The sequence below is a fragment of the Typopeltis vanoorti genome, chromosome 6, assembly GCF_054136105.1.
Source record: "Typopeltis vanoorti isolate ZY-2024b chromosome 6, IOZ_Tvanoo_1.0, whole genome shotgun sequence".
NCBI lineage: Eukaryota > Metazoa > Arthropoda > Arachnida > Uropygi > Thelyphonidae > Typopeltis > Typopeltis vanoorti.
The window spans coordinates 52,861,979-52,878,903 of NC_143554.1; the positions used below are offsets into that span (position 1 = coordinate 52,861,979).

At 37.4% G+C, this 16,925-nt stretch overlaps 1 protein-coding gene across 1 annotated transcript in view; it reads right to left on the reverse strand.

Annotated features, from left to right (window-relative positions):
• The window catches only part of LOC150105454 (unconventional myosin-Id-like), a 435,962-nt gene that overhangs the window by 315,279 nt on the left and 103,758 nt on the right, over positions 1–16,925 (reverse strand). The window lies entirely within an intron of this gene.

Consider the following 16,925-nt stretch of genomic DNA (forward strand, 5'->3'; position numbering starts at 1 on the left):
CCTGGATAAAAGCAGAAAGGCAAGATGGACCTCAACCATCAACAAACTTGATTTTGTCACATCTAGTTGGAGAAGCTGGTCACTTCTGAGAAAATTAGGTGGTGCAGAGCCAACAACACACAAAACAACAGAGATAACTCCTGATCAAATGGCTAACCATTTATTGAAAACTTCCAAGATTCATCCCAGCTCTACCAGGAAAACTGCTGTTACAAGCTTCCATCAGACGGAACCCGAGTCTCCTGAACTCGTACACCCAGTATCTCTGGAAGAGGTACAAATAGCCTTAAAATTCACCAAGAATGGCAAAGCTGCAGGAGTGGATGGTATCCTCCCTGAGTTCCTGAAACATCTTGGTCAACATGGCCAAACATGGCTGGCCGCTCTTTTCTCAGAAATTATCATGACTGGGAACCTGACAAAGCTGTGGTGGGAAGCCAAAATAATTGCTGTGCCAAAGACAGGGAAAGATCCAAATGATGCAAAAAACTTACGACCTATCTCCTTACTTTGCACCACCTTTAAGCTCTTTGAAAGAATTCTCTTTAAAAGAATTTCACCACTCATCGAAAGAGCTCTCCCAACTGAACAAGCTGGCTTCAGATCAGGAAGAAGTTGCTGTGACCAGGTCCTGGTCCTGACAACTGAAATTGAAGCAAGCTTCCAGAAGAAACTTAAATCTGGAGCCACTTTCATTGACCTAACATCAGCTTATGATACTGTCTGGATCAGGGGCCTCCTCTAAAAACTAGGGAACATTGTAAAGTGCAAAAAAACTTTACAACTTTTTGAATCTATTCTCTCCAACAGAAAGTTCCAGGTCCATATTGGCAGAAAAAAGAGCAGGCCCAGATTCCTTCACAATGGTCTTTCTCAGGGCTCTGTGTTATCCCCTTTACTTTTTAACATCTACATGTATGATCTACCTCATACCAGATCAAGCAAGTACATGTACGCCGATGACCTAGCAATCTTACATCAATCCACCTCTTTTCTTTTAGTGTTACATGGTGATCAGCATTCATTTTTGAAATTATGGATTCTACAACTGTGTTAAAATAACTCTTTTTATTATCTCGACATTTCGATCTTCATATCAAGATCATCATCTGGAGCATACATAAATATACAAGACAAGCTGCGTTACATTTCAAACCATAAGCTAGAGAAACAATGATTTGATCACATGCTACTCACTGGCATAACCTCTAGTGAAAAAAATAAATAATATTATTAAAAATAATAATAATAAAAAATAATAATAATAATAATTACATCAAGTTAGATTTAATTTATGATTACATGAATAAACATTCTTGCTTACAGATGGTTTTCCTTCCAGTAACAGTGATGTCCTATTTCTATTATTACAATTGTTAACATTTTTATTACAATAGTTAACAATTAACAACTGTTAATTTCAAAAATCAATCCACCTTCTTTGCCAACCTAGAATCAACCTTGAATACAGACCTGATCACCCTGGAAGAGTACTTCAAGCAGTGGCACTTGAAGCCAAATCCAACAAAAACAGTGTCCTCAGTATCTCGCCTGTACAATGCAGAGGCAAATCGACAACTCAACCTATCTTTCTGTGGAAAAATGGTGGAACACTAGCTTCACCCAAAATACCTTGGAGTGAGCCTGGACAGAAGCCTAACCTATAAAAGGCACATCATTAACCTCTCCAATAAAATTAAAACCAGAAACAATATCATTTCAAGGCTTGCTGGAACAACCTGGGGTTGTGGTGCAGAAGTCCTAAGGTCATCTGCACTAGCCCTCGCATTCTCTGCAGCAGAATATTGCGCCCCTGTCTGGGAAAGAAGTGCACACACTAACATTATAGACACCCAGCTAAACTCTACCATGCACACAATTAGTGGGACAGTGAGAAGCACCTCTCTCTCCTGGCTGCCTGTACTATCTAACACTGTTCCACCAAACGTACGGAGAAGACAAGCCTCGATTAAGGAATTTAATAAAGCAATGAGCAATCCACTCCTGCCCCTACACCAGACTCTCATAAATCCACCTAGTCTTTGCCTCAAATCTAGAAAGCCTCTTCAGCTGCGCTGCCATAAGTATCTGACATATGGAGAGAACTCTGGTCTAACAATCTCCAAACAAACGGCTTCCTGGTAAAAGATCCCTGTGCTACGCAGCCTGGTTTGCTCTTCCTATGAAGATTTGGTCATCAATAAACAGGATCAGAACTAATCAGGACAGATGTGGCTATCTTTTACATAAATGGGAGCTGTTAGATCACCCTTGTTGTGATTGTTCGCCCATGGCTGAGACGATTACTCATATTGTGTATGACTGCCCAAGGCACCAATTTCACAGTGGTGGCCATCCACAAGATGATGGATGAAGCCTTGGATTGGCTTTCCAGACTCGACCTTGACCTGTAGTTGGTATGGTTGTGGCAGTGGTTATGGAGGAAACAGCAGATCACGGTCCAATCTCACCACGAAGACGTTATTCTCATAGTCACTCTCATAGCCCTCGTCATAGTATCAGCAGAACTCCAATTCATGTTAGAAGATGATAATGCAATGTGAAATGGGCCTCCTCTAATGGATCAAGTTTCTCGCACAAGACACAACTGCTCTCTAATTAAACCTCGGATACAGCTACATTTATGTTATGAAATGTTGTGAGAACATGCAGCCTTGTCATACTTGGTGCAGCAGGACGATAATTGCCCCTGGCTTGATTCTGACAAGTTACTTTTGCTTTATTTTAATCAAAAAAGAAAGACTTAGAAAACAGGATGTGCCTTTTATGTAATGAACTTTTATATATTAAGATTTTTATCATTTGCTTCTGGAAATTGTGATTGTACTTTTCACTTGCCAGTTTCATGCAACCATAAGCATAAATAAATCCTTTATCCAAGTGTAAACAAACAAAGTTTGCGTACAAATGACATCACTCTACAGCTTAACGACATACAGACCGTAAATCGGATTCCCAGGAAGAGCAAAAAACAAGGCTTGCCACGACCCACACCAGTCATAGTTCATCTTACAAGCAAGTCCACAAGAGACAATCTCATAAAAGCTAGCAGAGAGAAAAAACCAGTTGCCAAGGGCTTGAACACATACCAAGACAATACACCAATCTTCCTATCCGAATATTTAACACCATTCAATCAGGCCTTTTGTACCAAGCAAGAAAGGAAAAATAGAAAAAAATTACCAGTTTTTGTAGAACAGAGATACCAAGATATTCTTGAGGCAGTCACAAACTTCAAAGTCGATACAAATCAAAAGCTCAGAAGACATAGAAAGGCTTTCACAGTGAAAAAAAAGTGTCCCCAAATTAGTTCAGAAATAAGACCACAATAAAAATGAATGTGTACCAACAAGACAGATGTAATAACACCAGAATACATCAGCAATTTCACTTTGATAGACATTTCAGATCATTCATTTGACCTCTCAAACATCAGCCTACTTCCAACACAGCAATCAAATTAATAAAAGATATCTAACTGGTGTCATCCTCAGATAAGTTTACTAAAAAGTTTCAAGGATGCAAGCCGAGACATTATATCTCAACTGAGATCAACAAAAAGAAGAAAAAAAGTCCATTTACTACATTGAAGTGTTGTAGTTACAGGGCTTAAATACATTAAAAGCACAATTGTAAAATATATATATAACTAGACTTACTACATTATATATATATATAACTAGTAATATATATATAATCCAGTTATATATATATATAACTAGATTTGATAAATTTTTTTTTATCGAACCGGGACATTTTTGAGAGTTTGCTCAAAACAGAAAGTAACGCCTTCTATGCTAAGTACTTATGATTCAAAAGGTTAAATAACGGAGTGGTTAACAAAAAACATTTCATAGTAATAATTTTTAAATACTCTTAACTGAACATAACTTATTATTAAAAATTTATTAATATTTATCACTAGTATGAACTTTCTTTAAAAATTCTTTGTTATTTTTAACCATGTCAAAAAACTCACTACAATTTAGTTCACTATTAAGTTTGCAGCACAATACAGCTTTTACTGTTAATTCAGCCAATCTACCTCTTTCTTCAGACCATATGTCATTCATTATTGAGAATATCCTTTCAACAGGTGAAGATGTCCCTGGCAGGATGAAAATGTATTCTATAATTTGGACAAGATTGGGCAATGAAATGTTCTTTTCTTTGAAATGACTGAATAGTTGTATCCATTTTTTTTCGCAACTTGCATTTTTCAAAATGTCATAGTTTGCCAACCAAAAAACTTTTGCAATCACCACTTCATCAAACAGTTCATCCATGTTTATTGCATTATTATTATTATTATTATTACTACCCCAAGAACTCATGGAGTCAAAGACTCATCTGGGAGATCCTTTTATCACCACACATCTCATCATACCAAGCCTTAAACACACTCAAATTCCTTGCAGACACCACGCTCTCAGGCAAGGCATTCCAATCATTCACAACTCTGCACGAAACTTTATACAGTCCTCTTTATACAGTTTCCAGGGATGACCTCTGGTTCTCCCCTGATCTCCCACTATTCTCTGTAGAACTTCACCATTGATTTTATAACAACCCCTAACCAACTTGTAGGTCCCTATCACATCTCCCCTCTTCCTCCTCTCCACCAGACTCTTCAAATTACATCTTCTCAATCTTTCCTCATACTCAACATTCCAGAAACTACATTAGTCAGTCGCCTTTGGACCCTTTCCAACATCTCTTCATCCTTCTGACGATCTGCTGACCAAATCTGGGCACAACAGTCCATGTGTGGCCTAATCAAAACCTTATACAATGGAACAAGAATCTCCCTACTTCTACATGTCAGTGTCCTCTGCATCATTCCCAGAAGCCTTTGTGTTGTCTTCACAATTTTGGCAATGTGTCCTCTAAATTTTAGATCCTTATCCACTATCACCCCCAGGTTTCTTCTACCTCCAACAATATATTCTCACCAAGCATAAATTCTGCATCCCATCTTTGTTTTCCAAATTTTAAAACCTTACATTTTGCAACATTGAACTCACATCCCCATTTCCGTGCCCAATCACTCAATTCATTCAAGTCTTCTTGCAAGGCCACAACATCTTCACTACTCCTTATGATTTGTCCCAACTTTGCATCATCTGCAAACAACTGAATATCTCCATCCAAATCTTTGCCAATATCGATAATATACAGTTAAATAGTAATGCCCCTAAAACAAACCCCTGAGGCACTCCACTAGTGACTTTCCTTTTCCTGGATATCGCACCCCCATACACAACTTGTTGATACCTATCAGATAGCCAGTCTCCAATCCAATGCACTAATCTAATATCCAATCCCATCTGCTCTACTTTGACTGTCAACTTATCATGAGGTACTCTATCAAACGCTTTTGCAAAATCCAAGTATATTACTGTGTATCCTTCTCCCCTGTCCTAGGAAGCAGTCACTTTATTGTAATCAGTAAGTAGATTGCTAAAACATGAACTCCCTTTAGCAAATCCATGCTGTCCATCAAAGATTATACCATTGTTGTCTACCCAACTCTGGATCCTAGTTCTCACAAGCTTCTCCAACAACTTAACCTCAACATCTGACACACAGATAGATCTATAGTTTGATGCTTGAGTTCGATCACCTCCTTTATGAAGTGGCACAATCTTGCCTTCCTTCCACTCCTTAGGAACTTGACCAAGTGCAAGACTCGTATTAAAAATATATGTCAAGGCAGGTGTCAACTCTCTGGCACTTTCCTTCAGAATATGCGGTGATATATTATCAAGTCCCACAGCCTTATTTCCAACTTGTTTACTCAACTCCCCAAACACCTCTTGCTCACTTACAGTCAGTCTCTCCTCCCCATCAACAACTGCTCTCAATCTCTCCATGAAGTCACATTCACAAGATTGAAAGATCTTTATGAACTGCTCATTAAGTATCTCCACCACACATTCTGCAACATCTGTCTTTATACCATTTTCTCCAATCAATGTCATCCTTCCATAATCATTCTTTCTTTTGCTGGCTACATATCGAAAGAACTCCCTAGGATTCTTTTTGGCTTCATTAGCTAACTGCTGTTCATACCGCTCTTTTGTTACTCTCACCAACCAAGTTACCCTCCTTGCCTGGTCTTTGTACACCTCATGAAATTGGTTATTTCCACTTCTCTTATGCTGCCTCCACAATACCTTTTTTCTCTGTATCGTGCTTAATCTCTTTATTCATCCATCTCACACCTACCTTATGTAACCTTCTCACCCTTGGAATACATAAAGACATTGCATCTGCTGGATAGTTTTTGAAAATTTCCCAAGCTGCATTGATCTCTTTTCCAGCTAACTCCTCATTCCATGCTACACCCGCAAGCTGGCTCCTGAGCTCTTCTCTTCATAATCAACCCCCCACCCTGTAGTTCCACATATACCCTTTTCTCACACCAGTCCTCGCTCTGCTGGCAACCACCAAGGTAATCACCTCATGGTCACTCTCACCAATTGGTGGATGATTTGACACCTCATTTATAATTACATCCTCTGATGAGATGACCAAATCCAAGACCCTTAATCCTCGTGTGCCCTCTGTTACATTCTGAGGTAGTTATCCCTCAAAAACTCAAGAAACTCATTTTCTTTACTTCCAGTTGCTATCTCGTCATTCCATATACCACTATTAAATGACTATCTCGTCATTCTGTATGCCACTATGGAATGACGAGATAGCAGCTCAGTGGCATACAATGCCACTCGCTCATCTCTTTGTTAACCCTTTCATGCCATCATGATTTATTTTAATAGGTTTGACCTGAATTTTCTTAATTTCATTCTGCATCCATTTCATTTCTTGCCTCATCCAATCCAATTCAACTTCTGAATCTCGCAACACATTCTCTCTATCATTAAATCTTTCCAACTCTCTAACTCTCGATCCCCCTCTTCTCCCTTTCACTCTCATTCATCCTTCTTTGTTTCCGCACTTTCGGTCCAACATACGTCCAACTTTCGCTATCATTCTTCTCTCACTTTTCACTCTCATTTTATATTTCTTTGTTTTCAGTACTTTCGGTCTAACATGCATCCAACTTTCGCATCATTCATTCTTTTTCGCTATCATTCATTCTTCAATTTTTTTCACTTTCGATTTCTGCGTTACGCCATTTCTAGTTTCATTTGTTCTCTCAACTTCGGTTCCTTCCGCCACTCTCGCCTCACTCTTCATCTCTTTTAACATCCGTTATGGTTTTCAAGATCGCTCATTTTCTTTTTTACTGATTTTTTAACCATTTTTTCACCTGTCTTTCTCACCATCCCTTCTCTTTCAAACGTGCACTCATGTTTCCCGCGACATTCTCGTTACTAACACTTTCTGTCATCGATTTCATATTTGCATTCATCGGTTCTTTGTTCAGGTCACACTTTTGCCACACACCCTTCTTCCATCCACGCTAATCATTCCACAAATCATTTACGTAATCGAAGGAATACATATAACAGGCACTCACACTTAACGAAACGACTGAAATCTAAATTAAAATCATGGAATGGCAATGCCGGCACCATTTTTTTTCTCTGCAGGTTACTAGGTCTAATAATAACGATTTTGTAATTAAGTTTAGGCAAGCAAAATCCCCAACACTAATAATACCGGTAGCGCACAACATTTTCAGCCGCTCTTAACTCAAACAATTACGCATATATAATTAATTATTCATAGAATAACTTATCTACAAGAGTTTGCAGATAAGTTATTAATTATTTGCAAGAGTTTCATTAATTTTTTCACCTGAAGCTTCAATTCTGACAAAGTTAATTCACTGTTGTTTATCCAAGTAAAAGATTCTGCTCCACCAAAACTGTTTACCCAAAGCTCAATGTAAGAAAGACACTTGGTCATAAAATTTTGTAAACTCTTGTAGTATTGTATTAATATTAATACTTCCAGTAAATATTAATATTTAGTCCAGTATTCTAAAAAGCTTTTTGCTTCTTGAGGTATCAAATTTACTTAACTCACGCCATTTCCTCAAGATTTGTTTTTAGATTTTCTAAGTTCAATCGACTAACCTATCTGTTGCACTCGCTTTTGTACTTTCCATAATCAAGATAGCTTTGTTAAACAATTTGAGTTGTCCATGCACAAACCACAAATACATTTCACCACAATCATTATCAAAGAACTGTTTTATCATCACCAGACAGTGTTCTTGTGAAATAAAATATGATTTCAGTCCCTCATAGATTTCAAGTATTCTGTCAATAGCTGGAAGTAGCGAAAAGAAAATGGGTGTTGCAATGTTGAAGAACCTTTTTATACTCTACATCTACAAATTCACAGAACGCTTTTAGTTCAGTGACTCGAACCATATAAATGTGGAAATATTTATAAATTTTGACACTACTAAAGCTTCTATTTCAATAGGTAGAACAGCAACTGCAGTTTGAAGACAGTTGTGAGCACCGCATCAACCAATGCCCACAATATTTCTTCCTAGTTCTTTCTTCAATCGACTGTAAATATTGTTTTCTCCTCTCTGTTATACCACCCCAAACTTGGTATTTACAGTTATCTCCACAAAATCCAATAATTTTTTTTGTTATATTATGAGTTTTCATAACTGCCATTAAATATTTTGTCAGTATTTCTGCAGTTTCACCAAAAACTGATTGAAAGTCTAAAAGTTTCACTTTTACTCCACAATCTGGTGCAAAATACCACACAACACATGGCACAGTTTTAATTTCTTTCCTGTTGGAAGAATCAATTGATATCGTCACAAAATTTGTTTTGTTTAAATCTTCACAAAGTTGCTGAAACAACAGTGGCTCAATCACATTAACAATGACAGCTTCACATTTTGTTCTACTTTTTGAAACTTTGTTTCAAAAAGCTTTGATATCAATTTAGATGAACAATCGGCAGACTTAAAGCTGCGATTGTGAACAGCAACATGAAATGCAAAAGTAGCTTCTTTGGCAGTTATTAAAAATTCTTTGTCACTTGGATCGGCACCTTAAAAATATGAAAATATCTTTGAGGGAGTTCCTGCCGCTGCTAGACTAGCTTTATGTTTCACACATCTGAAGTGATTTTTTATGTCCGAACGCCCCACCATGAGCCACAGAAAATTCTGAAGAGCACTGTTCACATTTCACTTTATCAATATGACCACAAGCTTTTTTCAAAAACGGATAATCCTTTTTTTAATTCATCCGTAAACACATAGTTTCTTTTTGGCATTTTGGGGTTAAATTAATTTAATGAAGTAAAAAAAATCACAAACAACACGCCGAAAAGAAACACCGACTTGCAATCTAAACTCAATTAAGATTGCACTTTTTGTACTATGTGTATATTCTGTACTTTTAAATTTTTACCAAATAACCGGGACAAAATGATAAACTGGCCAGGACGCCAGGACCATACCCTCAAACCGGGACGTATGGTAAGCCTAAATATAATTCAATGTTATAGTATAAATACTGATAAAAAAATGTAATCTTATTCAACTGCAACTATAAATTACCATCAACGGTAACTATTATTATTACCCAAGACCCCTTGGAGTCAAAGACTCATCTTGGAGGTCCTTTTATCAAATACAGCTCATCATACCGTGTTTTAAACACACTCAAATTCTCTGCAGACACCACACTCTCAGGCAAGGCATTCCAATCATTCACAACTCTGCATGAAAAAAACCTGCTTCTCATTCCCCTACACACACATACATACACACTCTCCTTATACAGCTTCCAAGGATGACTTATTCCGACAATTTTTATGTGAACAGACTCAATTAGTGCTTTGTTGAGTGTAAGAAACAATCTGCCTTGTTTCTTACACTTCTAGCATTTGTATATAAACACAACAGGTCATTTCTGGATATATAGCTAGTTTCACTGATGACACTCGTTCGATGTGATCTCTCCATGCTCGACTGGGGCCATTTCCCTTTCTGCTTATTCATTTCAGAACTCCTTCAATTCCAACTGTTTCCTCTTGATCCCAGGTCACCCCATTTCTTTCCATTATACAAACAAAAGGAAAATTTGTATGAAATTCATTATTAAAAAAATAAATAAATAAAAATAAAATAGAACAACATGTTTTGTAAATGCATAATATTAATAATAAAAATCATTGAATTAAAAAAATATGCTATTATTATTATTATTATATGTGTGTGTAATTTTTATAATTTCTCAATTTTGAAATTTCTATACTTTTATAATGTAATTATTATATTAAGAGTGGCCTCCAAGGAGTCAGAGACACATCGAGGGAGGCCACATACCACACACACACACACACACGCACGTGCGCTATCATACTTATTCTTGAATTCATTCACACTCAAAACATCCAAAGATAATCCATAAAATCTAGCCCACATCCCTTTCTTGGCAGCCTTCATTCTCAGCTTCCAAGGATGCCCTCTTGTCCTTTTACCACCCACTCTCCATAAATTGAAAAATTTCATCAATTGAAATCCTGTATGACCCTTTCAGAAGTTTGTAAGCCTCAATCCTATCTCCCCCTCTTTCTCCTGTTTGCTAGTGTCTGCAGTCTACAAATTCTCAATCTGTCTTCATATTCAGTATTCCACAATCATATCATTTTTAACACTCTCCTTTGCATTCTCTCCAATATATCAGAATCACAACGGAAACCAGGAGACCAAATCTGCGCCCAATAGTCCAAGTGAGGTCTTATCAAGGCCTTGTAAAGAGGCAACATAACATCCTTATCTTTACATATGAACATTCATTTCAGCATTGTAATTATCTTTTTTGAGTTGTATTTGGATTCTTTGCCACATGGCCCCCTGAACTTCAACTTCCTATCTATTAACACTCCAAGATCACTAGCCTCATCAGTTTCTTCTAACCTAATATAATACAACATTGGATATTTAATCATGCCGAAGTGAATGACTTGACATTTACTAACATTGAACTGGAACCCATTTTCCCATGCCCATAATTCCAGCCTATTCAAATCATTCTGCATATCACTAGCATATCTGATTACCCTACCTATCTTTGCATCATCAGCAAATAGCTGAATGTCGCTTGTCAAATCCTTCCCAATATCATTAACATACAGATTGAATAACAGTGGATCAAGCATTGATCCTTGTGGTACACCACTTGTTACATTAAATCTTGCACACTCACATCCCCCATATACCACTTTTTGATATCTGTCAGTCAGACATCCTCTTATCCATGCTAATATTCTATAATCCAAACCCATTTTCTCCAATTTATGCAGCAGTTAATCATGCTGTATTCTGTCAAAAGCCTGAGCAAAATCCAAAAGTATCATGGTTATCCATTTCCTCTGTCAAGTTCAATGGTAACATTGTTATAGAATGCGAGCAAGTTGCTAAAAACATAACTTTCCCTTAGTAAACCCATGTTGTTCATTGCAAAGTTGAGATTCACTGTCAACCCATTTCTAAATGCAAGCCCTAACCAATTTTTTCCAAAATCTTCACCACCACTCCTGAAATACTAATTGGTCAATAGTTGGATACATAGGTCTTTGCACTACCTTTGTGCAATGGAATTGCTATACATTCCTTCCATTCCTGCAGAATCTTCCCTGTTCTGAGACTCATATTAAACATTCTGGTCAAAGGAATAGCCAGTACAATTAAACATTCTTTTAGAACACATGCTGATATTCCATCAGTTCCTATTGCTGAATTCTTATTCAGTTTGTACACCAGCTCTAATACCTCGGCCTCACACACTTGCATTTCTTCATCTAGTGATGAGGCAAATATTATTATTATTATTATTTGACACCATCAGGGAGTCCAAAGACTCATCGAGGGAGAGTGTGCCAACAGCATCGAACAATTGGTCCCCTTCCAACTACTAACTGTGCTCAAACTTACTTAACTGAGCCATTAGTAGCAGAGACTCTACCAATCGACTAACCTTTGCCAGCTAACAGTGAGCTCAATGTTGCGTTCACTAGGTTGATAGCTTTTAACGAAATGGGCACTCATTAACTGAACAACCTCTTCTGCATCTGTAACCCTCACACCATCTGGATTTAGAAGAGTTATTCTTTCATATTCATTCTTTCTTTTACTTGCAGCATATTGATAGAATTCTTGTGGATTGTCTTTAGCATGTAGAGCCAGTTTCTTTTCATACTCAGATTTTGCTTTCCATACAACAGTTGTGACTATTCTAGCCTGCTGTTTATAACCTTCATAACAGACATCATCCTTATGCAAATGGTATTTCTTCCACGTTGTCCTTTTCTTACGAATCTCTTGCTTAATAAGATTACATATCCATTTGATTCCTACTTTATTTATTCTTCAAACTCTCGGGACATACTCTGTTATCACATCATTTAAGTATTGTTTAAATAATTCACATGAACTGTCGATATTTTTCCCATCCATCAACTGATCCCATTCCACTGAACTCAGTATACTCCTCAGTTGGTCATAATTTCCTGCTTTGTAGTTCATCATGTAACCTTTTCTGAATGGAACATTCATAAACTTGGTCACTTCCCAAGTGAGTACCGCATGATCACTGTCACCAACTGGAGGCAAAATAGTTACGTCTTTAACTAAAATATCCTCTGACATTATAATCAAATCTAACACTCTTTGACCTCCAGTTCCCTCTGTCATATGCTGCTTGAGGAAGTTGTTCCGCAACAGCTCAATAAATGCATTTTCATTCTTCTCATGAGATTCTACTGCTACCCAATCAATATTTGAATAATTAAAGTCTCCCATTATGATTACTCTTTTCATACTCATCTTTTCTATTTGGTGATACATTTCTTCATCACTAGCAACTGATCCACCAGGTCTGTAATAACACCCTACTATGTAATTAGTCTTGTTAGATTCCACCTCACACCAGATGGCTTCTAACTCACTGCCACATGAAATGTTGTTAGTAGCATTACTACAATCATAGGTCTCAACTCTAACTGGATTTAAGTCATCTGATATTATTAGCAACACCCCCCTCCCTCCCTCCTCTTTCTACCCTTAAAAATACTGTACCCATGACACTAAATACCAGTTAGTAGGTCTGATTCTGATAGCCAGGTCTCACTAATACCTAGAATGTGAGGTCGCAACATGACTAAGGCAATAAACTCTATCCCTTTGTTTCTTATACTCCTAGCATTCATGCATAGACATAATAATCTGCCTGTCGGTTCTTTTGTATTGTCTTGTCTGCAGTCCGCCTGACACAGTTGGACAACTTGCAGATCTCTATTATTCTCTAATGCCTTACACATGTAGACATCGTTGCACACATATGATGGGGGCCGAACCGGATGAACACATACCCTCTTCAACATTTCCATGACAAAGCCCATTCGCGTCATTAACAAAATTGTATAACATTGTCACTCTCACATTACATTCACACCATTCCTCCGTTTATAATTTAGTTTCCCTGACTCTCTGTGTTAGGTCTCATACAGTTATTAGTTTTTTTTCTAGACTCCTGATACAAAACGTATTCAGGTGTAGGCCATCCCTCTTATACAAATCCAATCTTCCCTCAAACACACTCCACACATCCAAAAACTCACATCCATTCCTTCTACATAGCCTATGCATCGAATCGTTTGACATCATAGCTTTTCTTTTTAATTCATTTTTATCATAGCAAGGTAAAATACTAACGATTTTCACTTTCTCACTCTTCACTCTCACCTCTTCCAACAACTCTTACATGTCCTCTCTCATACTTAACTTATGGCCAGTTAAATCATTCTTACCTAATTCTCTGTTGAGGGGAAACAACAAGTATTTTTAAGCAGAAATCACCAGAGAAACCATGAACATCCATACAGACTGTGGGACACATCAAAATGAAGTGACATGTGTACACAGCCACCACCCCCCACACAAAAAAAATTTATTGTCACATTCTGGAATCTGATTCTCTAAGACCACTATCCAATATCTGATGCTTAATACCTAAGATTACACACATGCAAAATTCAACTGCAACATGGAATTAAAGCTACTATGTTCACCCAAAATGAGTCAAATTTGTAATTGTCATGTTAAGTGAAACTGATATTATTATTATTATTTGACACCTCCAAGGAGTCCAAAGACTCATCGAAGGAGAGTGTGCCAACAGCATTGAACGATTGGTCCCTTTCCAACTACTAACTGTGCAAAAACTTATTTAACTGAGCCATTAGTAGCAGAGGCTCTACCAATCGACCAATCTTTGCCAAAAATGAATTTACTTAAAGCAGGTAATTTATATAGATTGAGGCTACCTTTCCATGTCAAAATGTTAGAATCAGGACCATCAAATGAAGTTTTGGAGTATACACATAATAATACCTAAAAGTAAGCATGGGATATGGATTACTTCATGACAGCAGAACAGGACCTTTTTTTTTGTGGAGCAATCTGTTCTTCTTCTTCATTCTCTTCTTTGGTCCTCTCCAGGCATTCTTCCTAAGCCATGACATCCTAGGTTCTGAAGGAGTTATTAGCTTTATGTGTCTTATATTGAAATTGAAGAGTGTTCTAAAATAAATAAGCAGAAAGGGAAATTGCCCCAGTTGAGCATGGAGAGATCACATCAAATGAGTGGTATCAGTGGAACTAGCTGTAGATCAAGGAATGAGTTGTTGTGTTTGTATACCAATGCTAGAAGTATAAGAAACAAGGCAGATGAAATGGTTGCACTAATTGCGTCTGTTCACCCAAAGATTGTCGGAATAAGTGAGACATGGTTGGAAGAGGATGATATCCTGACAGGAATGGTATGATGAGATGGAAGCGTATGATGTGTTTCATGAAGATAGAAGGGGTAAAAAGAGAGGGAGGAGTGCTATTGTTGATAGAGAAAGAGTTATGTCCATACAAAGTAGAGATGCAAGAGGAAAATAGGGCCAGTAGTTTTGAGGCAGTATGGTGTGAGATAGAGGTGAATGAAATGAAATACTTGGTTGGATGTTGTTATAGACCAGGTAATATAGATGGCAGTGATAATGAAATGTATAATCAAATTAGATAAGCAAATAAGAAAAGAGTGATCATTATGTGCGATTTTAATTATGGCAATATAGACTGGAATGACGAGATAGCAACTGGAAGTAAAGAAAATAAGTTTCTTGAGTTTTTGAGGGTTAACTACCTCAGACAGTATGTAAAAGAGGACATGCGAGGATCTTGGATTTGGTCATCTCATCAGAGGATGTAATTATAAAGGAGGTGTCAAATCACCTACCAATTGGTGAGAGTGACCATGAAGTACTTACCTGGGTGGTTGCCAGCAGTGTGAGGACCTCTGTGAGAAAAGGGTATATGTGGAACTACAAGGGGGATGATCATGAAGAGCTCAGGAGACAGCTTGCAGGTGTGTGTAGGCATGGAATGAGGAGTTAGCCGGGAAAGAGATCAATGCAGCTTGGGGGATTTTCAAGAACTATCCAGTAGATCCAATGCCTAAATGTATTCCAAGGGTAAGAAGGTTAAATTGGTAGATGTGAAATGAATGAATAAAGAGATTAAGTATGCGATACAGAGAAAAAGGGTATTATGGAGGCAGCATGAGAGAAGTGGAAATAACCAATTCCATGAAGATTACAAAGACCAGGCAAGGTGGGTGACTTGGTAAGGGTAGCAAAAGTAAGGTATGAACAGCAGTTAACTAATGAAGCCAAAAAGAATCCTAAAGAGATCTTTCGATATGCAGCCAACAAAAGAAAGAATGATTATGGAAGGATGACATTGATTGGAAAAAATGGTATAAAGACAGCTTTTGCAGAAGATGTGGTGGAGATACTTAATGAGTAGTTCATAAAGGTCTTTAAATCTTGTGAATGTGACGTCATGGAGAGATTGAGAGCAGTTGATGATGGAGAGGAGAGACTGACTGTAAGTGAGCAAGAGGTATATGGAGAGTTGGGCAAACTAGATGCTAATAAGGCTGGGGACTTGATAATATATCACCATGTATTCTGAAGGAATGTGCTAGGTAGTTGACACCTGCCTGAAGATATTTTTTTAATACAAGTCTTCCATTGGATCAAGTTCCTAAGGAGTGGAAGGAGGGTAAAATTGTGCCACTTCATAAAGGAGGTGATAGAACTCAAGCATCAAACTATAGGCCTATCCGTGTGTTAGGTGTTGTGGTTAAGTTGTTGAAGAAGCTTGCGATTCATAAGTTCGAAACTATTCATAAGTTTAGTAATTATTTTTGGTAATATTTTACTTACTTTAGACTGTGTGTGTGTGTGTGTGTGTGTGTGAGAGAGAGAGAGAGAGAGACATTAGTCAGAAAGTATCTTTCATGCCATTGATATGCACTTGGAAAATGGTGGCCAAGGATCTTGTTCACTGAGTTTAACATGAGAGATTTCATGCAATGCAGTGTGTTGCAAAGAGGAGAATGGTTTGTAATATAGAATGAAATAGTACATATTCTTCACAGGACAAAACTTGAAATGAAGCGAAATAGCACATATCCACAGGATACAACTAGAGCAATTGGGGAAATGACTGTCACGTAGTACAGCAGATGGAAGGTTGAAAGAAAAAGTGAAAATGAGAAAAATATGAATGTGCAATTTAAATTATACATTTTTGGTTGTTTTATAATAGAAATACAATTTTATTAATACAGACCAGTTTATAATAAAAACATTTATTCAAACCTACCACTTTCGCCAGCAAACTGTCTGGCTTTTTCAAGGCATTACGGAGATATGAAAGTTAGTATATGCAAATTAAAAGGAACATAAAAAACGTTGTAACCAAACTAGTAGCTATGGTTACACGTTTTGCGTGACAGAGATGACTTATTGTTCTTATTCATTATCACGCATGCGTGTTTGTTGTAGACTTGTAATGTGATTACTGGCTAGCTGTAGTTCGGATTGATTGAGAG